Genomic DNA, 24,080 nt, shown 5'->3' with positions numbered 1-24,080 from the left:
AGGGACCTCGAGAGGTCATCGAGTCCAGTCCCCTGCCCGCATGGCAGGACCAAATACTGTCTAGACCATCCCTGATAGACATTTATCTAACCTACTCTTAAATATCTCCAGAGATGGAGATTCCACAACCTCCCTAGGCAATTTATTCCAGTGTTTAACCACCCTGACAGTTAGGAACTTTTTCCTAATGTCCAACCTAGACCTCCCTTGCTGCAGTTTAAGCCCATTGCTTCTTGTTCTATCCATAGAGGCTAAGGTGAACAAGTTTTCTCCCTCCTCCTTATGACACCCTTTTAGATACCTGAAAACTGCTATCATGTCCCCTCTCAGTCTTCTCTTTTCCAAACTAAACAAACCCAATTCCTTCAGCCTTCCTTCATAGGTCATTTCATCTGAAGACAGAGTCATTTTTTAACAGGATTCTGCATTTTCCCTCCAGTCACTCAGACAATAAAGCTTAGAGCTGGTCGTGTTTCCTTTTAAACATTCAGCAACTAAGAAATCGGATGTGCTCAGGGACACTCAGGTACGCCCCCTCAGAGCAATCAGAGAGGGAAGGAAATCTACAACTGAGCTGAGTCCGATGCCTATTGGGGCAGAAATGGGTAATGAAAGTGGCTTTTGTTATCTGCAGCACAAGCTAGGGCCGTGTAGAGTGACTTCCTGATTTGAGACTAATAGTTACTCTTAATATAGTATTAAACTCAGCAATGAACCTGAACAGAAAAGGAGTCTCCCTTTCTAAAAATTCTCAACGTCACTTTAAGAAAAGTCACCTTCTTGATGAAAAGAACGTGGCATATTATGGGGCTGAGTGGGACACAGAGAGACGCAGAATGGAGGCAGTTTCAGTGCACAGGGGATACAGTATAGTTTCAGGGGACATTCTAAAAGATGGGAAAGGGTATTGAATCTGGTGCCTTTCTGAATATCAGTTCATCCTACCAACAGCTGCACCTTTCTGCTTTCAAGTTCAGCTGGCAAGGTTGTCCGCCATTTTTTGATTCAGTGTCATCAAATTAGGGACTGATTGATTGGCTGCTGAGGAACAGGGAGAGGAAAGTCTGAGGAAACAGGATGATCAGTACCTGGCAAGGTCAGTGTCCCCCATCCTCTTCCTCACACTGTGTAATTCCTCTCCCTCCCCACCACAAACTGCATCCCCCAGATGTCACCCTGTTGATAGGAACCTCCTCCAGCAGCATCCTTGCCATAGCGCAATCAGAGATCTAGGAGAAGCATTTGCTTTTGTGGCCTGGATTCTTTGAGACAGAGAATCATAGACTGAATTGTTTGCTAAAGTCCCTCCTGCTACAGGGGGAAGATTAGCCTCCGACTCATGATGAAAGGAAGGAAAATGGCATTTATAGGGTCAGGGCTGGAACTATGCAAAGCCAATAGACACAGATTCCAAGGCCAAAAGGCACCTTTGTGATCATCTAGTCTGACCTCCTGTATAACACTGGTCATAGAACTTCCTCAAAGCAACTCTGGTGCCCTCAGAATGGTTTTACCAGAACAGACCTCACTAACAAAACCATTCATTTTACACTCAGAAAAAAAATCTCACCTGGAGAATGAGAAGAGGCCTGGGGATGGAACTCAGGTTGGCAACGTGGCCATTGTGCTGTGTTGATACTGAGTGCACATACAGGGATTCACATTTGCTCTCGTGGGGTGTAGTGCTGGGCACTTGGTCAGAATCTCCTGTTAGCAGGATATGCTTCTTGCCAACGCAGAGTAGAAGATAATCAATTACTTGCTTAACTCATCTCCACTACAATTTAACAGTGGAGATCAAAGTTTTAAACTAATTATTTTTAAACTTTGAAAATTGCATTTAAGCACAGGAGATGGGATTTTTTTTTTTTTTTTTTTTTTTTTTTTTGAAGCAAGAATTATCTGGACCATCTTTTACTAGGGTAAGATGCAGCACATGATGTTATTTCAAATGGTCCTTGGCAGATACTTTAAGGAAATAACTTTAATAAAGTCCTCTTCAACAGATCCTCTAACCCATATGGTGGGTCACAACCCATTAATGGGTCATGAGAAGGCCCCAGGTGGGTGGGAAGGAGAATAAGCCCACCCTGTGCTCACACCAGAGCAACTCCTGTCCCATGGGGGTGAACCTGGCTCCCTGCTCTGGGAGTTGTGAACTGCTGCATGGGGTTGCAGCGCCACTCAGGTTTGGCCTGGCTGCAGGGTGAGTGTGGGTGGCCTTCCACTCCAATCCAACCCTGCCTTTGAGGCCTCCCCTCTGCACCTGACTGGGATTAGGGTTGCAGTGCCAGGATGGAGTGTGTTGCTGAAGGTGGTCAGTGCCTCCTCAGTGGGGCAAGGAGGAGGAGAAGCTGGCAGAGGAGTAGAAGAATGCTGGCATATGATTTTGGCCCCCACATGAATTTGGATCCTGTGTGGGTCACAGAAAAAAGGCAAGATGCAGTTAGTGGGTCATCTTAGTAAAAAGTTTGGGAACTCCTGATCCTAACTCCATCCATCTCCTACTAGGGATGTAAAATAGTAAACGGTTAACCGGTAAGCATTAGTCTTACAGGTTAACTGCTCTAACCATTAACCCCAGCTGCGCCAGCCGGAGCAACCTCAGCCCTGGGGCTGCTCCAGCTGGCCCAACCCCAACCGCACCAGCCCCAGCGGTTAACCGGTTAAACGATATAATTAGGGGTGTCAATTAATCGCAGTTAACTCACACGATTAACTCAAAAATTAATCATGATTAATCGCACTTATAATAATACAATACTAATTGAAATGTATTAAATATGTTTGGATGTTTTTCTACATTTTCAATATTGATTTCAATTACAGAGTGCTCCCTTTATATTACTTTTTATTACAAATATATGCACTGTAAAAATGATAAACAAAACAAACAGTATTTTTCAATTCACCTCATACAAGTACTGAAGTGCAATCTCTTTATCCTGAAAGTGTAACTTACAAATGCAGATTTTTGTTGGTTACATAACTGCACTCAAAACCAAACCAGTGTAAAACTTTAGAGCCTACAAGTCCACTCAGTGGTGCTTCTTATTCTGCCAATCTCCAAGACAAACAAGTTTGTTTACTTTGACAGGAGATACTGCCTGCTTCTTATTTATTTACAATGTCACCTGAAAGCAAGAATAGATGTTCGCATGGCACTTCTGTAGCCGGCGTTGCAAGGTATTTACAATCTAGATATGCTAAACATTCGTATGCCCCTTCCATCTTTGGCCACCATTCCAGAGGACATGCTTCCATGCTGATGATGCTCATTAAAAAAAATAATGCATCATTTAAATTTGTGACTGTACTCCTTGGGGAAGAATTGTATGTCTCCTGCTCTGTTTTATCCACATTCTGCATATATTTCATGTTATAGCAGTCTCGGATGATGACCCAGCACATGTTCGTTTTAAGAACACTTTCACAGCAAATTTGACAAACATAAAGAAGGTACCGATGTGAGATTTCTAAAAATAGCTACAGCACTCGAACCAAGGTTTAAGAATCTGAAGTGCTGTCCAAAATCTGAGAGGGACGAGGTGTGGAGCATGCTTTCAGAAGACTTACAAGAACAACACTCTGATGCAGAAACTACAGAACCCAAACCGCCAAAAAAGAAAATCAATCTTCCGCTGGTGGCATCTGACTCAGATGATGAAAATGAACATGTGTCAGTCTGTACTGCTTTGGATTGTTATCGAGCAGAACCCATCATCAGCACGGACGCATGTCCCCTGGAATGGTGGTTGAAGCATGAAGGGACACAGTGTATCTTTAGTGTATCTGGCATATATATCTAGCGACACCGGCTACAACAGTGCAATGAGAACACCTGTTCTCACTTTCAGGTGACATTGTAAACAAGAAGCCGGCAGCGTTATCTCCTGCAAATGTAAACAAATTTGTTTGTCTGAGCGATTGGCTGAACAAGAAGTAGGACTGAGTTGACTTTGTGTCAAGTATCAGGGGGTAGCCGTGTTAGTCTGTATCTACAAAAACAACAAGGAGTCTGGTGGCACCTTAAAGACTAACAGATTTATTTGGACATAAGCTTTCGTGGGTAAAAACCCACACAGCAAAGGACAAATTCACTCTTGCCCAGTAGAAAGTCCGCTTTAATTTTCCCTGAAGGAGGAAGCTGCAGAAGGTGTGTTAATATGAGTCAGTACATCTCCTGGTTGTCCTGGCAATGCCCCCTCCACAGCCAGTGCTATCCACTCTTTGGGCTTTATTGGCTCTCTGTGGACTCCCCACATGAGAAGAAGTTGTAGCCACTTTCTGCTACCTCAAATTTCCCATCAGCAATTTTTCTTCCAGTAGGTGCCCTGTATCATGCATAAACCTGCTTGGACCTGGCCTCTGTTAAATTCCAGGTTTATTTGAGCTCAGGCAGTGTCTGCTGAATAGAGATGGAAAATAAACTTAAAAGTGGAAGCTATTGAAACAATGGACCTTCTTCCATTTACAGCAGAGTGGATGACTTTCTGGTAGAGTCAGGGTCTCCCCGCAGTTGGGAGCATGGAAGGGACCCAGTGGAGGAACCTAAAGCTTTGTTTGTATTGGAGAGCTGCTGTAGCGTGGTATTCAGAGGTAATAAGTCTCCAGCTGTGTCTGGCACCATCCCTCAGGCCACGGGCCGTTGGTTGAGGCTGGTAGCCAGATCACAAACTAGATCCTCCGCTGGCATCAGTCTTTTGTCTCTGTTGACTCTAATGGAGTGGTGCCGATTGACACCAGGTGATGCCAATGGCATGATGTCCCTGTTCTGGGGTTAAATGGGGACCTTCCGCAGCTCTCGATGGGGCATCTGTATGTAATGGAAAACCCGCCGGGCTCGCTGCTCGGCTGTGTGTTGGCGGGATGGGGAGGGTGCTCTGGCTCAGACCCGTCGAGGGACTGTCTCTGCGACAGCGTTCATTTGGCCAAGCTCGAGTGCGAGCGGCCCCACTGCAGTCGAACACACGAGCTTCTGCATCCCCGCTCGTGTGCGTCGCGAGGACTCCTGGGAGCACCTCCCGTGGCTCTTAGAGCTGCAGTAAACTGAGCCGCTGGATGGATTTTCCCAGTGACTTGTGGGAGAACTCGTCTGTCCTCTCTGGCCACCTGGAGGGGAAGGGGGAATCGTGGAACGCCGTTGGTGGACTAGTGGCAGTCGAGGGAAGTTGGCCTGTGTCTACGCTACAGAGCAGTTGTCTTAGCAGCTGATGAGTTGGGCTAACTCACTCTGTAGCCCATTTCCTTCCTTTCATCATGGTAGCATTTCACTGAAAGGGCTCGCTCTGTAGCCCATAGCCTCTCTCGGGCCAGCCGACTTGTGGCTGGATTGGAGGCGACTCGAGTTAAGGGCTGCACCTTAGTTAACCGTGCAGTGAAGACCAGCCCTGAGCATGTATCCAAGCTCTCCCCATCTTGGAGCAGTTGCTTTCAGCTGGGCAAACTGGGCCATATTGGGCATAGATCAAAGATGCTTGCATTGAGCAACAGTGCAAGGGCAGTGGGTGCTTGTCTCCTCCCCTTTGGCTGCCTGAGGGTGTGGCTGAGCTGGGAGTTGCTCTGCCTGGGGTGGCAATTGGACAATCTGCCCCCTGGGTGTGGTGCGGGATTAGTATGTAAACGGTTGCCCACCCTACTCTGGCTCTGCTGCGATGAATCAGGGTCTGTGTGAGCCTTGAGGCGGTTGCTGGCATTGGGCAAACTGAGCCACCAGGGCCTCTGACCTCTCGGGACATGCCTGAGTGAGTCCCAGGAGGGATCAAACCGGCGACCCCTCCCCTTTGCCTGCACTGCACCTTCCCCCTGCACCCTCTCGCTTCCTCGCTGTGAGCTGCTGACCTGGGTCCCCTGTAGCAGCTACAGTGTAACAGGGGATGGGAGGGAGTGGGCCTAGGAACTTAGGACAGGAAGTGAAGATGAAGGAACCCCAGTTGAATTGTGGTGGGTATTTCAGGGATGCAGAATGGAATCACGCCAGGGTTTAACTCTGACTCTTGAGTAATGAGGAACGGTTGAGGAGATCTCTGGAGAGGCAGCCGGAGCAGAAAATCACAAAAAGGGTTAAGGGAAAACGGGGCTTTTGCAGACCTCAGGAGTAAAATAGGTACGTAGCAGAGGTGCATTAAGTCTTGTTGATGGACAGGGAGATAAAATTAATGATCTTAAAATGACTAAGAGCTGCTGAGCTGCTTTTTCTTTAATGCTGTCGAAGAAGAAATGAGGGGATAAAAATGTCTGGACAATAAGGAAGTGCGTTATCTTTCTGTCTAACGTCCTTATCTGGCTCCGGTTATTATAGTATCCGAGCACCTCACAACTGGTAATATATTTATCCTCCAACCCTCCCGGTGAGGCAAGGAAGTGCTATCATCCCCCTTTGTAGCATGGGGAAACTGAGGCACAGACTAAGTGACTTGCCCAAGGTTAGCCTGGGACAGAGCAGGGAATTGAGCCGGGATCTCCCAAGTCCCAGGCTAGCACTCTAACCATTGCACCTGCCTCCCTCTATGACGCAAAAGATCTGGTTAAATAAAACATGAGGGGTAGGTGGATGCTAGCGAGAGAAATCGGCCGGCTTGGGTGAAACGCTCGGTTCTTGGAGGGAGTTTGGTTGAAAGGCAGGGGAAGAATGCCAGCCTGGCACGGATCTTCCTGAGGCAGAAAGCAGCGCTTGCCCTCTGGCAAACCCGCATCACGTGAGATTGCTGCTGCCGTCTGTCTGACAGCAATGGCCCGTCCATCCGCAGGACAAACACAAACACACTGTCTGGAGGGGAGGGGAAAGGATTTTTTGACGCCACATGCTGCCCCTGCCCCGAACTGCAGCCCGTGAGGTTTGTGTGGCTTCCAAGGGGTGTCTGCTTGCCTCCTCGTATCGCTTTGATTTTCCTCTGCTTTAAATCTGTCGCCCTCCCAGCCCTGTGCAGGGGCAGATGCCCTGGCCTCAGACCTCCAGCCCCTATGGGGCCAAGCCCTTACCCCCACCCCCCATTGGCTCCCCTGGCCTGCCCACACCCGTCTATGGAATCCCAGAGGGCTCAGATCCTGGGTGGCCCCCACCCTCGTCCCCCAGCTACGGCTCCCTGGTGGGGTCAGTCGGCCCCACGCTTGGCAGAGTGCCGGGGACCCTGGCTGAGAGCGAGTGCCTCTCTCGCCCCCTGCAGTGCCAGGCACAGGGCCCGGGTGGATTGGCCCTTCTGAGGAGCCGTAGGCCGAGCACAGAGGAGGCCATAGGCTGGGCCAGCAAGATGGAGGCCGGAGGTGAGCCGGGGTGGGGGTGAAGGTCCTGGCGGTTTTGGGGGAATAGGACACATATGAGGACACAGGGCCTTTCCCCTCTAGGGGGTGCTGGTTATTCCCCCGCTCCGGGCCCTGTTCTGCCCCATAGGATATGGGTCACTTCCGTCACTTGTACCCTGTGGTGGCAGGGCAGGGTCTGTTTTTATCTGCCTGTGCTGGGCTGTGTTTATAGTGGAGAAGGCTGGTCAGAGGAGGGCACATAGCACTCGGAGCAGGAGATGGGGAAGTTCAAGATGATCCTTAGATCCTGCGCCAGGCAGTTCCACCGTCTTGGACGGGCCCCCAAAGCAGTTCTGTCTCTCTCACAGACGAGCTTCACCTGGGTGGTAGAAAGTGCCATGGGACTGGAGGAGTGGGGCTGTCAGCCACAATCCCCATCCCAGAGCTTTCGGCTCTAGGGGTCCTGGGCCCAGGGCCTGGAAGAGAAAGAACGAGACTCTAAGATGAGACAGACCAAAAAAGGGACCATTTTTTTGGTGTTGGGCCAAGTGAATTAGAGGCTGGTGGTGCAGAGAAGATTCCTTCATCGCTGTCTGGGGCTGCCCCCAGTTCATGTAATTGATTAGCAGAGCCTCACAAGTCTTCCTTGACCTCCAGAAGAAGGCAGAATGGCTGATCTCCCCTCCCAAGGCATTGATCTGGTGTGGATGCTGCTAGGGAAGAACAGTGGGGGAGGGGTGTCGCAGGTCAGGGCAACTGCCCCTGTATTTGCCCCTCATGGTCCAGCCAGGGAAACCACTTTAGGCTTCTGGCTCCCAGTCATCACCTCTCCTGGGCGGAGACCTGCGTCTCTCTCCTCCCTGCCCAGGGGATTTCCAGGCTGCACAGCTCCCTGCCTACACTGTGAGTTCCCCAGCAAGTCAGACCCCCTCAGCCGGCCTGCTTTGCCCTCCTTCCTCCGAGGCTACAAACAGCCCAGTCTCCCACGGGGATAAGGTACCACACAGCTGTTAGCAAGCACATGGATTCTGAAGGTAAAAGCATTGCAGGGAAACCCTCTTAAAACCCAGCAAAGAACCAACACGCCTGCTAATAAGCTTTCCAGAGATCACCCCGCTTCCAGCCTGGTAACTCACAGGCAGTGGGTTTCTCCTTGGGGAGCAGCTTCCAGTGGCTGAGGTTTTGAATAACCAGAGGCGTTACATTTGCATACCCCTCCCCCTAGAGATTTCCTGGGAAACGTACTTAACTTTAAAAGGCCCCATAGTTTCAGATGGTCCCTCAAAGCCCATAACCCTTCCCTGAGTTTCCATTGTAGACGTCGCATACAGTCCCACAATAATACATAACCGCCTGCCTTTGTAATGCAATGAACTCCTAAGCTACTTAAACTTAGTTCTGTAAGGTATGGCCAGGATAGTGCTGGAAATTGTCATCTGTCCTGTGTCCATGCAAGGATCCTCCTTCCCCCCACCCCCCGGTGCTGGGATCGATGGCGGGAGACAGTGGCTGGTGAGCCAAGCCTATTTCTATAAATAATCCGGAGAGAGTAGGAGACAATGTGAAAGTCAGTCAGACAGACTGAGCCGCGGCTCCTGCGCGCGGCTGGGGAAAGCAGATGTGAATTCAGCTCCCCTCTGTGGGGCTCCACGGGAGATGTGGTGTGGGGACAAGAGGGTATAGGGGTGTGGGCGGTTGTAGTTAGCCAGCAAATAGCTTGTCCCTGTAACCCTTTCAGGGCTGCCCTGCCCTATCCTGTGGGATCGGGGAATCCCCGTAATCTTGGTCTCCTTCCCTCCGGCAGTGAATCAGTCACATCTGTAGCATGTTGTCCTGCTTCGCTGGTGCATTTCAGGCCCTCGCCTGGCCTATTTCTCAGCCCTTTCTTTAGGACAGGGACAGGACTGGAAAGCGGTGGTGCCAGGTTTCATAGAAGTGTTGCTATTTAGTGATTCAAGTGGGGGGCTGGGAGCTAGGGCTCCTGGGGTTCTCTCCCCAGCTCTGGGACGGGAGTGGGTTGTAGTGCTGAGAGTGGGGCGGCAGGGCGTTGACTCCTGGGTTGTGCATCCGTGACCCCAAGAACCGCAGCACCCAGATCTGGATCTAGGCTTTTAGCTTGTCCCCTCCCTGGCGTCTGATCACCAGTGATCCCCGGGGGAGGAAATTAACTTTATACACCTCCGGTGTGGGGGAGACTTGCCTGTGATGGTGGGGGCAGGGGTGAGCTCTGGGTTCAAAGCCACTCCCTGCTGCTGCTCTGTGCTTGGCCTCGCGTCTGCAGCCATTCAAATCCCGTGGGCATCTCTTGCACTATTAAGAGCTGTGGGACTTGTCCCTGTTGGGAGCAGCGGGAGGCAGCGAAGATACAAGGGGCAAATATCCCTCCAGATGCTGCAGATTGCTCCAATCCCCCTCCCCCCTCCCATGGTTCTGGGATCCGGCTGCTGCTGTGGAGGCTGCGGCTGGTCGTTTTAACACCTTTGTGGGCAAAGCCCAACTGGGGTTTGCGACTTTCACGGCTGCTTTCTGCAGGGGTGTGTGTGTGTGTGTGTGTGTGTGTGTGTGTGTGTGTGTGTGTGTGTGTGTGTGTGTGTGTGTGTGTGTGTGGTACCCCCTTGTGGGCTGTTGGTGTCATTGGTGCGTGCTGCCTGCATGGTTGAGAGAAGGCTACACACAGGCCTCTGCCCTTTGAGCTAAGGGGGAATCTCCTCCCCCTTCATCCCTTTTGCTGGCAGCAGTAGTAGATCCCATATCCTCCCATTAGGGCAACGTGATCCATGCCTCTTAGCATCATTTGACTGGAGGGTTGTACGAGTGTCTCCTTGTGGGGTGCAGGTTGTGTGTTGTGAGGCGTGGAACAGGCACCCCCGAGTGGCATGTTCAGTGGGGGGGTAGAGGCACAAGTGCGCCCTTTTGGTAGGCGCTGGGGGCTGCATTAGCTCTCCCTGATGGGGCTGTTCGGTGTGTCCAGGGGCAGGCCTGGGGGTGGGGGTGTTGCGGGAGCGCCGCCGCGTGGACCTCTCTCTAGCCAATCCCCAGCTGAGCCACCCTTTGTGGCCAATCAGGCACCACCATCCCGCTGATATGCTTAAAATCCCTGCCCCCTTTTGTGCCTGCATGCCTCTTCGCTGAGCGGGGGGCAGGGAGGGCTGAAAGGGGAGCTCTGTCCACCAGGCTGGGTGCCCCACCCCTCCTGACTCCTCACGCTGCTCCCTCTCTGTTTCCCTTACAGTGAAGGAGTTCCTAGCCAAAGCCAAAGACGACTTCCTCAAGAAATGGGAGAATCCCTCCCAGGTACTGTGTCCCCAACCCAGATCACCCCTCACCCCCCCAATCAAGGCCTCTGCAGCCCCAGGCTGATTACTCTGCAATCACCCCCTGGATCTCTTTCCCCATCACTGAGCCACCTTGCCACACTGCCTCCGCTGAGGGTCTGGGGTTATTTTTGCTCCTGGGGGGCGGGACTGAGTGCTCTTCTTCCCCCCCCCCCAATCCTCCAATCTGCCCTCTGGTAACTGGAGGGCCAAGAACAATGGACGTTCAACTCCTCTCTGCTGGGGGATGGGAACACTAACCATGTGGGTCTCCTCCTGATCCAACCTGTCTCCCATCCCCCATCCTCCTCCCAAGGCTCCAGCCGAGCCCCAGATTGGCTCCCAGGGAGGTTGTGCTAACAGGGACCCTGTTCAAAGGGCCTCCATTTGCTGTCTGTCCCCACTGGAAATCCCGCCTGGGGTGGTTCTGGGTAATTCCTGAGGCAGAGCTGCTGGTCCCTCTGCAGCACTGTCACTTTGCTAGTCCTCCCGCACACCCTGTGTCATTAACGCCATGGCACAGATGGGGAAACTGAGGCCCAGAGGGGAAAGGGACTTGGTCAAGGGTATAGGAATTTGGTGGCGGAACGAGGAAGCGATCTTTTGACGCCTAGTCTCCTGCCCTCTGACCACTACACTTCACTCCCTCTCCTCACAGACCGAGGGCTAGAACCCAGGAGTCCTGACTCCCATCACCTCCCCCGCCTCTAAGCCACCAGCCCCCTCTGAATGGAGCTGGGTGGGTCGCCTGTCTGGAACTGGATTTTGGTTCTGCCCAAGGAGCAGGGAATCCCTTGTCTGTGTCTCATTCAAAATGTAGCAGTTACCTTTGTCACCCTCTGGTGGTGAAATGTGACATCTACTTCTTCATATCAATTATCAGGGGGGAGGTTTGTTAGTCTGTATCCACAAAAACGACAAGGAGTCTGGTGCTGGAGGGAGTGGGGAGCTCAGTAGGGGGCGCTCTCCTGTCACAGTCAGTGCTAATCCTGGAGGGGCTGCCTTTCTGGTGAGCTATAAAAACCAAAACTCTGACCCCCTCATGGTCATCAAATCCTACTGTCCCGGGCAGGTTCCTTCCTGATGCCCCCAGGACCAGTCTGGCCCCACATCAGGTTTATTCCCCCCCTTCCAGAACACGGCCAGTTTGGATCAGTTTGATCGAATCAAGACCCTGGGCACGGGCTCATTTGGGAGGGTGATGCTGGTGAAACACAAAGAGACTGGGAATCACTATGCCATGAAGATCCTGGATAAACAGAAGGTGAGACGCCGGGGGCTGCCACGGAGATATGGCCTGGGGCCGTGGAATCTCCAGTGCGGGGGAGGGATTTGGAGTTGAACCCTGCGTGGGGATGCAGGAGAGGGGAGTGCGTGGGAGGCGCAGGGGGTGCTGCGCCAGCAGCGGAAGATCTGATGTTGCTATTTCCATTTCTCTCCCAGGTGGTGAAGCTCAAACAAATTGAGCACACCCTCAACGAAAAACGGATCCTCCAGGCCATCAACTTTCCATTACTCATCAAACTAGAGTATTCTTTCAAGGTAGGTGTCCTTGGCTTGCCAGCCCGGCCCTGGGCTGTGTCTCCCCCCCCCCGACTCCCACAATCCCCTTGATTCGTTTCCTATTTAAAACCAAAGCTGTGCTGAAGGGGTGGAAGGGCACAGTCTGCGTCTCTTGTATCCTGAGAACAAACGTTCCTGGCGTGACGTCTGGGATCAGGTTTGGAGCTAAGAAAAATCAGTTTGGATCATTCCCCTTTTTCAGTCTCTTCTGTTCTGCTTTTGACTCCAGGTTTTGAACAGTGATACTCCCCAGCGGTCAGTTTTGCTTTCCTTCCTAGTCAGTTTCCAGCTCCCTTGTGCTGCCCTAGGGCATGAGGTCTGGCTTGCAGGGGAGTCTCAGAGGAAGTCCTAACTTCACGTACAATTGGCTTTGTGGAGACTTTGAAACCATCGCGTGGGATCGTTTCCTCCTGATGGGAGTTTCTATGGGGCTTGGACCCTCTTCTCTAAACCTGGATTTTGGAGCCTGTGAGCTGCGGAGCCCGGAGGCTAGGGTGATGGGCGTGTTAGCAGCAGGCAGTGCTGGCAGAGTCGTTTTCTTGGGGCCCCTCATCGTTCTAGAGTTAAATAGCTTTGATCTCTGGCCCCTTGTCCGCAGAAGGTGCTACAATGCAAATGTCACCCCTGCTCCGTGCCGGCTGCCTGGGACTGGGCTGGGTAGCTCTCGGGTGACACAGTAGCAGTGGGGCCAGCGGCTGCTGTTACACAGGCTGGCTCGCTGAGACAATCGATTCTCCTACGACAGCGTAAAATAAATACCTGAATCCGCGGGTGTAAATGTGGGAGAACTTTGTTGAAATCAATGCGACTGCTCTGGATTTACCCCGCTGAGCTAGGAGTCTGGCCTGGTACGTGCTGACTGGGCCCCATCAAGGTACCACTAGGGTGTTGGGGCCTGTTTAGTTGGTAGAGGGTCAGGAAGGCCCATGTCACGCAGACCAGAGCTGCCTGAGCAGGGAGACCAAGGATGGGCTGAGCTCCCTTCGTCCCCTTAGAGACAGCAGGGTTCAGGCTTCGTTCCCCTTACGCTCTAGGGCACCCACCTTTACCCTGCTCCTGGGGCTCAAGGCGTAACCGTCTTAATTTAGGCACCTAGCCTCACGCTTCGTGGGCTCAGGGCGTCACCTCACACTCTGCGGGTTTGCAGGGTCTTTTCCCAGTGAAAGAGCCTCACACAGAAATATCCTTAACCTCTGTTTATTAACAGTTACTGTCACGGACTCACAGGTCCTGCCCACTCTTGGTCCCGTGCAGTCCCTGGGGGGAACCTCCTTCAGTGTGACAGCCCTTCTCGGGGGTCCAGTCTCTCTCGGGGGTTAAGCTCCTCCAGCCCCTGGAACCGCACCTCTCTGACCTTAGCACACCTGTCTCTCGCCGTGGGCCCCCTCAGGGCGTCCACTCGCTCTGGACCCCCAGAGCCTCCACTCCCAGAGGGAATAATGCAACCCTGTTCTCTAGACCAGAGCGACTCTCAGCCAGCGTAAAACAGGAGGGTTTATTGAGCGTCTGAAGACAGCATAGGAAACTCTCAGGGCCCTCGGGCCTGCCCTCCCTCAGCACAGCACATCCAAGTCTTGCCTGCATCCAGGTAGGCTCTGCCTGCTCTCCCTCTCCAGCCCAGAGCCCCCCTGCTTCCCAGCTGGGCATCTGATATCACCTCCCCCAAGCCCCGCCTCTGTCCATTGTCTTCTCTCCAGGTAAACAGGATCGCCTGGGCCGCCTCTCCTTTCTTCTGTCCTCTGGCTGGAACCACCTGTTCAGGTCACCTGGGTCCTCTCTTCACAGCCGATTGTCTTCCCACTGGCCAGAACCAGCTGTGACTCCCGAGCTTGGCATCCTGGTCACCAGGTCACCAGTCGCTGGGGTATCCATTCTCCAGGCCATTGGCCGGAGTCCCAAGTTCCGTCCCCAGTCCTCTGGTACAACAAACTCCCTCTCCCATCACCTCATTAAACCAGTAACACCCAGAGAAACTGTGTCCCAACCCCACTGCATGCAAACCATTGAAAAAACCAAGAAAACCCCCCACTTCATCACAGTTACCAGAACAGAATACACACGCTACTCATACAATGCCCATCACTCCCAATAAGGCAGACGAATTTTCCCTGCTGGCCAGTTAGGATCAGGTTATCAGCTTCTGCATGGTGTCATTGGCAGAGTGTTGAGGTCTCGCAGCTCTGGTCTTGGGCTGTGTCCTGGAGCTGGTTCCCAAGAACTTCCTTTTGGACCCCAATTTATATAGTGAAACTTGAGTCCTGCTTAGCTCTACCTTAACCAATCATTTTACTGAAGTATTACAAAATAATGCTCTGACCAATCCGAACATAGTGTGAAACAATTCTTTACCCAGTTATACACCACCACCTTGGCTGATGTACAGCTGGCAAAATTAGTTATGTAACAGAAACAATCAAAGAAGCAGACAGATAAACAATAGAGAAGTGGGGACCAGCAAGGGAAAACAATCAAGACGTAGAGATTTCACACCCACACTGCTACTAAGTGATTCCTTTGAGCATCCTAAGATCTGTTTCTTTGCCTGGTGATGCTGGACACTATGAGGACAGGAGCCTTCTTACCAGCCCGGTATGACATTGTTCTGATATAATTTAGATGGAATGTGAGGATGTGACTTTCTGCTTCTTGGCTCCTGCTCTCCTAATCTGGCTGCAGAAAAAGGCCTCCGACCATACAGCATGGGGTGCTCAGCCCATGCCCCACCTGGACCCTCTCTCCAGGGCTAGCTGGAAATTCACCCTGGGCTCGAGGGCAGGGGCAGTGGTCTCCGCTGGCGCGTGCGCGGGTGCTTAGTGCTCATGTTCTCACCACTGAGCCGGGTAGGGTCTCCCTAGCGGAATGGCTTTGTTGGGCTCAGCGGAGTTACTTCGGAGGCTGTTCTTTGACTTTGCAGCCGCAAGGGAGGATGAAGCCAGCCTGGTCAATTTCACACTCTGCTTTTGAGAAGTTTCACTTCCTGCTTCTGCTCCTCTGGGGTGTCCAACCTGGCAGCAGGTTGGGTTTCCCCTTTGATCGTAGACGTCACAGCTGGAAATCCCTCTTGGGCCTGCCCGTCCCCGCCCCTAGACCAGAGGTGTGGGGAGGGGTTGGATTTTCTAGGGCTCTAGCACTAAATACTCCAAGCAAATAAACCTCGCGCCCTCTCATTAGTGAGTCTGTTCCCCAGCCGCGTCTGTGCAGCAACTCCCACTGCAGGTGTGTGCCTGGGACCTTCGGCACCACAGCACAGCCCCTCTGGCCCTTGAGCTAAAGGAGTAACAGCAGCAGCAGCTGGCGGCAGTAGTAGGCTGTTATCACCCAGACAGCGGGTGCACTGCATTGTGTGCTATGGCAAAGCCCGGCCAGTGCATCGGGCTCCCTGGAGACGTGTGGGGTTAGCACCCGGAAAGGGATGGGGCTAATAACAGAGCAGGGGTGTGGGGAGCACTTTCATCCTGGTGTCGCAGGCGCTGACGGGGGGCCCCCTTGCACTCCGTTGCTGCTGCATTTCCTTCTAGGATAACTCCAATCTGTACGTGGTAATGGAATACATCCCGGGCGGGGAGATGTTCTCCCACCTACGGCGGATCGGGAGGTTCAGGTGAGCGTTGCCACGGGAGCCAATGTTGGGGACAGTGTCGCTACTGGTTAGAGCTCGGTGGCGGTTAGACTCCTGGGTTGTCTCCCTGGCTCAGGGAGGACAGTGGGATCTAGCACTTAGAGCAGAGGGACTGGGAGTCGGGACTCCTGGGTCCTATTCCTGCCTCTGCCATTCACTCCTTGTGGGAAGGGGGGGGGGAATCACTCTGTGCCTCAGTTTCCACAGCTGTGAATTTGGGATTTAGTTCAGTAGAGAACTAGACCTTTTATCCACTAGCAGCATCTGCAGCGATGCTGGCTTTGATCCTCATGCTGGAGGGCGTGACCTGATCCCCAGCTGGGCTGGTCAGGAAGGGATTCCCCATGGAGAGGGCTGCTGAGGTCTTCTGCCAGCACTAGCCACAGTCAGTGGCCAGGGATGCCAGGGCTAGATGGGCCCAGGCTGGATGGAGCTGGGGGTCCATGGGTGTGTGTGTTGGGGCTGGGGGGAGATGCTGGTCTGGGAGGGGCTTGCCCTGGGTTGCCAGGCTGGATGGAGTCAGGGGTCTAGCAATGATGGATGGGATGTGTGTGCTAGGGCTAGTGGTCTGGCTGGGCAGATGGGGCCACCAGGCCTAGAAGCGTTGGGGCATCTTGCCAGGGTAGATGGAGTCAGGGATCTATAAGGAAGGTGAAGGTGGGGGTGGCAGGGGGCCGAGGGTGCTGGGCTGGCTGAGAGGGGGCGGATCTGGCCCGGGATGCCCACGTTCTCCTCCCACCTCATTGCAGTGAACCTCACGCCCGGTTCTACGCTGCTCAGATCGTCCTGACCTTTGAGTATCTGCACTCGCTGGATCTCATCTACCGAGACCTGAAGCCAGAGAATCTCCTGATAGACCAGCAGGGCTACATCGAGGTGAGGCTGCCCCCACGCCCATTCCCTTCCCCATCCCAGCACTGGCTCCTGGCTCCCTGCAGTGATCTCCTCCCTGCCCAAGTCTCTCTCTGCTGCCATCCCCTTCCCAAAGCCAAGACACCCCCAGAAATGTAACACGGATAGATTTTGGTTTTGCCAAGCGGGTGAAAGGCCGAACCTGTGTGGGACCCCAGAATACCTGGCCCCCGAGATCATCCTCAGCCAGGTGAGCTGGGGAGGGCCTCTCCGCTGCCTGATCTCCATCTGATTCCTGGTCACCAGGTGGTTCCCCCCACCACACAAATGTTCGGTGTGTGACCCTGGCCTGCTTTCCCCGGGCAGGGTTATAACAAGGCTGTGGACTGGGTGGGCCCTCGGCGTCCTCATCTACGAGATGGTGGCTGGTTACCCCCCGTTCTTCGCGGACCAGCCCATTCAGATCTATGAGAAGATCGTCTCTGGCAAGGTATTTGGGCTGGGGGAGGGGACACTTGTGTGATTTGGGGGGGCGGGGTTCGCCAGCTAAAGGGGGGTGCCAAGTCTCAGCGACTGATCAGAGTGATGCTCACACGCTGCGCCCCCGACATGCTCATGCCCTCCCATGCTCCCCCAATCCCCAACACGTGGGCATCCTCCCTGTCATGTACCCCATTCCCCCTGCACCCCAACACATAGACCCTCCCTTGCCACGTACCCCTGTTCTCCAACGCATGGACATCGTCCCCATTGTGTCCCCCACACATGGACCCTCTCTCGCCACGTGCCCCTATTTCCCCAATACGTGGACTCCATCCCCCACCCCACCACCCTGTAACTCTCATGGGGACTCCTGGAACAGGTGCCTTTGGTTTTCTTATACACTGTTTTGAATTGCAAAACCCTCCACAACCCTGTTATGTTGCAAAACTAAACGTTCCTTAAACACGTTAGTCATCTCCAGGCACTGGTAGAGCACTCATCGCCATAGTAGCCTGACAATTCATCTTTCAGCATGACTTGTTGTAGTCTCCCCTTGAATCAGTTCTTTACCCACCTTTCAACTCTCATATTAATCCTAATCTTCTCCAATTAAACTAATAATTTTCCAGGTAGATTAGATCAATTGCATTTCCTTTGCCTAGAAAATCAGTTCTCTTCTCAAAGAAAGAGATCAGGTTGGTCTAGCACAATCTACCTTTTGTAAAACCATGTGGCATTTTATCCCAATTACCATTTACCTCTATATTCTTAACGATTTCCTCCTTCAAAATTTGTTCTAAGACCTTACATACAACAGAGGCCAAACTAATGAGCCTGAAGTTTCTTAGATCACTTTTTTTCTTTCTTAAATATAGGATACTGTATTTGCAATGCTCCAGTCATAGGGTACAACCCCAGAGTTTACGGATTCATTAAAAATCCTTGCTATTGGATTTGCAATTTCATGTGCCAATTCTTTTAATATTCTTGGATGGAGATTATCCAGGGTCCCTGATTTGGTCCCATTAAGCTGTTTGAGTTTGGCTTCCACCTTGCTTATGGTAATTTCTACTTCCATATCTTGCTCCCATTAGCCACCCTGCCACTGCCCCTAAGCTCCTCATTACCCTTATTCAAAATTGAGGTAAAGTATTCATTTAGGCATTGGGCCATAATCTTTAATCTCCACCCCACCTGCAGTGCTTAGAGGTCTCACTTCTGCTTTCCTTGTTTTCTTTTTATTTATATGGCAGAAGAACCTTTTACTGTTGGTTTTAATTTCCTTTCCAAGGTCCAGCTCTGCTTGGCTTTTGGCAATTCTCACTTTCCCCCTACACTTTCTGACCCCCAAAAGGTTGCTGTCCTTGATGATCCCTCCCATTTTCCATTCCTTGTAGGCTTGCTCTTAATCATCTGTTTTAGATGTTTGTTCATCCTACTTGGCCTGCAGCCTTAGAATCATAGATGATCAGGGTTGGCAGGGACCTTAGGAGGTCATCTAGTCCAACCCCCTGCTTAAAGTAGGACCAACCCCCCAGACAGATTTTTGCCCCACATCCCTAAATGGCCCCCTGAAGGATTGAACTCACAACCCTGGGTTTAGCAGGCCAATGCTCAAACCACAGAGCTATCCCTCTCTTCCCACCCCAATATCTTTTTCCCTTCCCTACACATTTTTTCCCCTTGCTTGAGATGCAGGCTTCCGATAATTTCTACAACTTTGACTAAAAGTAATTCCAGGCCTCCTCCATATTCAGATCCTCGAGTTCATCAGTCCACTTCCCTGACTACTTCCCTTAATTTGTTTAAAGTTTGACCTTTTGAAATCAAGGACTCTAGTTACAGCAGTGGTTCTCAAACTTTAGTAGTGATGACCCCTTTCACATAGCAAGCCTCTCAGTGCGACCCCCTCCCCTATAAATTAAAAACACTTGTTTATATATTTAACACCATTATAAATGCTGGAGGCAAAGTGGGGTTGGGGTGGAGGCTGACAGCTCGCGACCCCCCATGTAATAACCTTGCGACCCCCTGAGGGGTCCTGACCCCCACTTTGAGAACCCCTGAGTTACAGCCCTATTTTTGTTTATCTGTGTCAAGTTGTCTTGCAGTTGTCCCAAACATTAAGAACAAGGGCACAAACCCCAAATTTGTTGAGTTCTGTACTTATATTTCATCAACCAATCATTAAGTGTAAACTCCTCAGGCACTATAACGGCCTTAACATGGAGTCAAAGAAAGTTCCCTGATTACTCCCATCTATCTCACCACTCAGGAGAGCATCCCTTTGTGATAGCTGGTCCCTTACACCAAGAATCACAGCAATATTCAGGTTACTCCCAGTCCCAAAGGACCAGTCACTTACACCTTAGATCTCACACCAAAGACAATGCTTGTATAATAAAATATCTAAAGATTTATTATTAGCAAAAAGGAAATGAGAGTTATTTACAAGGTAAAGCAGGTAAACATACCCACACAAGTTGCAATCATAAATTTCAAAAGATAATAGAAGCTTCTATGATAAGCAAGCCCAATGTGTCCTTTAGGGCTAACCCAGGCTGGGGTTCTCTTGCTTATGATTAGAAAACCTTGCCTCCCAGGGTCAAAGCAGCATAGAAATCCAGTTCCTTCTTGTTGGGGGTTTTTGTTCCCTCCCACCATGTCTTTTGTCCTTTTCAATGTCCCACAATAGTCCACATAGTGTTGATGCCCTTTTCCTGTTGGGGAGGACTTAACACCTTCTGCTGGAGACCAGCATTTTACATTAGTTAACATCTCTCTCCTGTCCGCTGATTTACAGTTACAGAGGCTCACAATATAAAGGTTTAAATATTAGCTTACAATATGGGATACAGATGTTATAAGTGATTAATGCTGCAGCAACTCACAAGCGTTCAATAAAGTCCAAACACATTCTCATGATCTTAATACATATTTTAATAATACTAACACACAGGTGAGCCAGACTGGTTCCAGCTGTGTATTTGTCAATGTTCAGTTGAGATGTGGGGGCCTTGGCATGAGCTGGCTCTTGGTCTGCCAGTGTCACAATCTGTCCATTTAGCTTAAACTGAATTAACTCATGATCACTCGAACCAAGGTTCCTCTACAGCCAGTTCTATGAGGTCCTTGCTAATTAACATATACTAAATCTAAAATGGCATCACCTCTTGTTGGTTTGGTGACTATTTGGTGAAGAAATCTGTCAGTGCCCTCTGGGGCACCTGGCATTGGCCACTGTCGGTAGACAGGATACTGGGCTAGATGGACCTTTGGTCTGACCCAGTACGGCCGTTCTTATGTTCTTATGTTCTTAGCTATCACATCCAGGAATATCTGGGCCTTACCATTATAAATAGCACTTGCCCTCCAATCTATATCTGGGAAATTAAAATCTCCCATAATCACACAATTCCCAATAGTATCTATTTTATCAAAAATAGTAAAAAGGTCTCTATCCATATCCAAATTGAATCCTGGGGGTCTGTAACAGACCCCAAGCACTATCCCAGTGGAGGCTCTGTTACCTTTCTTCCCCCAAAACAGATTCCATTTTATCCATTCAATCACTCCTAATTTCTTTACGGTCTACCTCGTCATTAATATAGAGTGCTACTCCTTTATTTCTGTCTTTCCCGAACAGCATATACCCTTCAATACCTGTGCTCCAGGCATGACTACTATTCCACCATGTTTCAATTATCCCTATATCTGGTTTCACTTTGAGACATCATCAAGTCCCCTGTGCTGAGGTAGGCCCAAATAAACCTAGACCACCATGCACAGGTGTTTGTCTAACCCGTTCTTAAAAACCTCCAGTAATGGGGATTGTACAACCTCCCTTGGAAGCCTATCCAAGAGCATAACTATCATTATAGTTAGAAAGTTTTTCCTAATATCTAATCTAAACCTCCCTTGCTGCAGATTAAGCCCATTACTTCTTGTCCTACCTTCAGTGGACATGGAGAACAATTCATCACTGTCTTCTTTATAAGGCCCTTAACATATTTGGAGACTGTCATCAGGTCCCTCCTCAGTCTTCTTCTCTCAAGACTAAACAAGGCTACGTTTTTTAACTTTTCCTCACAGGTCAGCTTTCTAAACCTTTGATCATTTTTGTTGCTCTCCTCTGGACTTTCTTCCATTTGTCCACATCTTTTCTAAAGGGTACATAAGAACTTAAGAACATAAGAACGGCCGTACTGGGTCAGACCAATGGTCCATCTTCTGACAGGCCAATGCTGGACATAGTACTCTAGCTGAGGCCTAACCAGTGCTGAGTAGAGCAGGACAGTTACCTTCTGTGTCTTAAATACAACACTCCTATTAATACACCCCAGAATGATATTAGCCTTTTTTGCAACTGCATCACATTGTTGGCCCATATATAACTGGTGATACATTAGAACCCCCAGATTCTTTTCAGCAGTGCTACCGCCTAGCCAGTTATTCCCCATTTTGTGATTGTGTATTTGATTTTTCCTTCCTAATTGAAATCTTTGCACTTGTTTTATTGAATTTCATCTTCTTGGTTTTAGAACAATTCTCCAATTTGTCAAGGTCATTGTGACAGGTTCCCCCCGGGGTTCCACCTGGAACTGGGGCACCACTGAGCCACCTTACCCACCAGCCTGGGCTCTCTCACACACTATATTGCTGTGACAAGCTGCAAAGCCCTCCAGCCTGCACTTTCACCAGCATACATACAGGTAGGGACACACCCAGATGCAGTTACATGCAGGCTCTCTGACCAGCCCGTGCATAGGAAGGCTACAGTTAAGACAACTCCCAGTTCCCCAGGCACGCACCCCCTCTGGAGTATAAACCCAAAATTATACCATCTTGTGTTGCACACGGAACTGTACAGCATAAGCTCATAAAATTCGCCCCCTCCCTCAATGTGGAGAGGAATATGCAACAGCCTTTGCCCTTGAGTTATGATTCCCACACACTTCACTCCAATTCACTGGTTTAGATAAAGCAAAAACAAGTTTATTAACTACAACAGATAGATTTTAAGAGAATAGAAATGATAGCAAACAGATCAAAGCAGATTACCTAGCAAATAAACAAAAAACACAAACTAAGTTTAATATACTAAATAGATTGGATATGAATTAGCAGATTCTCACCCTAAGAGATGATACAAGCAGGCTGCAGATTCTTAAGGGGAAAGCTGCACTTGTTTACAGCTTGGAATCCCCAGGTGTTTCATTCAGAGGCTAGAAATCCCTTTAGCCTGGGTCCAGCACTTCCCCCAGTTCAGTTTTTGTTCCTCAGGTGTTTCCAGGTCTTGGGTGGGGAGTGAACACCAGATGATATCACTCCCCACTTTATATAGCTTTTGCATATGGTGGGAACCCTTTGTTCCCAAAGCTTGGTTCCCAGACCAGTATTTTTTTCTGTGGAAAAATACTGACATCCCAAGATTGAGTCCATCACATGGCCTTGTAGCGTCATAGCAGCCATTACTCAGAGGCTGTCTGTGGCGTTGTCAGGAAGGCTCCCCAGGTGGGAGATAAGCTTCTCCTAAGGCCTATTGGTTCTTCCTACTGGCCCATTGCCATGACTAGGCCCTTCCCCACCCACTATCTCGACTGAAAGCATCTTGTCTAGTAAGCGTTACCCAGGTGTAACTACAGATACATAATCAATATTCATAACTTCAGATACAAAAAAGATACATGCACACAAATAGGATAATCATATTCAGCAAATCATAACTTTTCCATAGACGCTTCACATGACTTATCTTGCATAAAATACATCATAATTATGCCATACTTGTATCATAATAATATCACTGTGAAGAATATGGGGTGCAGTGTCAGTCATTTTGAATTCTAATCCTGCCCTCCAAAGTGCTTGCGATCCCTCCCAGGTTGGTGTCATCTGAACATTTTATAGGCATACTCTCCACTCCAAGTCATTAATAAAAATATTGAACAGTACTGGACCCAGGACTGACCCCTGCAGGGCCCCACTAGATACGCCCTCCCAGTTTGACAGCAAACCATTCTTTGAGTATGGTCTTTCAACCAGGTTTGCACTCACCTTATAGTAATTTCATCTATACCACATTTCCCTAGTCTGCTTATGAAACTAGTAAGTAATGAGTGGTGATATTATTGGTTGGTAGCCAATCATATGCTGAGTCATTGCCCTGATTGTGTATTTGTTCAGCATGAACCATGTGTAAGACTCCAAATTAAGGGCTGTTCTGCCTCAGCAGACAGAGATGGAGAAGGCAACACACATAGGGAGACCCAAGGGCAGATGTGAGCTCAGCTGAAGGCCAGGGTTGTGGGGAAGACACCTGGCAGAGGTACAGGGTTCTGGTTCTATCTCTGCTCAGACTCCCTGTCTGACCTGGGGGCAGGGGCCAAGTCACTCAATGCTCCAGATTCTTTCTTGTGTCAGAGCACTGCTTGGAGGGTGGGGGCAGGGAACTAGTTACAGCTCCCTCAGCCTAAGCCAGTCCCAGTTGCAGAGCTCCACACCCCCTGTGGGAGTCAGAGGGGCAGGGAGCAGAGCCAGTACTGATGTCTGTGCTAGCAGGGAGCTCCAGAGGAATTCTCTGCTGCCCATTGGCTGCCCTTTGGTGCTGTCTGACTGGCAGGAAGGGGCTGTAATGTGTTACAGAAAGTGTCGGCCTCTGTTCTCCGTCTGTAAAATGGGGTGATCCCGGCCCCTCTGGTGCATTTTGATGGGGAGCTCTATGCCAGGGACTGTCCCTCACTGTGTGTACATGCAGCAGTACAGGAGAGTTCCCTAAATGAGAGGTGTGTTTGCCACTAGTTAGTTAGTGGATATGGAGGCCAGAAGTTAGTGGATATGGGGCCAGCAGATGGCGCTCAAACACAGTGCTTGGGTTCTGCAGGCCCCGCAAGTGGCTCCCAGCATGCAGCTCTTACCACAAAGCACCTGATCTCTGGGGGGTCTGGTCTGGCCACTGCTGGGGTATGCTAATACAACACTCATTTCCCTTTGTTATCAGATCAAGC

At 50.5% G+C, this 24,080-nt stretch overlaps 1 pseudogene; it reads left to right on the top strand.

Annotated features, from left to right (window-relative positions):
- The first annotated feature begins 804 nt into the window (after positions 1 to 804).
- LOC135891967 (cAMP-dependent protein kinase catalytic subunit alpha-like) lies at positions 805 to 18,801 on the top strand (annotated as a pseudogene).
- Positions 18,802 to 24,080: the final 5,279 nt, after the last annotated feature.

This window comes from Emys orbicularis, chromosome 19 (assembly GCF_028017835.1).
Source record: "Emys orbicularis isolate rEmyOrb1 chromosome 19, rEmyOrb1.hap1, whole genome shotgun sequence".
Taxonomy (NCBI): Eukaryota; Metazoa; Chordata; order Testudines; family Emydidae; genus Emys; species Emys orbicularis.
Note: the sequence above shows the minus strand (reverse complement) of the source record. Positions and strands in the feature narration are given on the sequence as shown.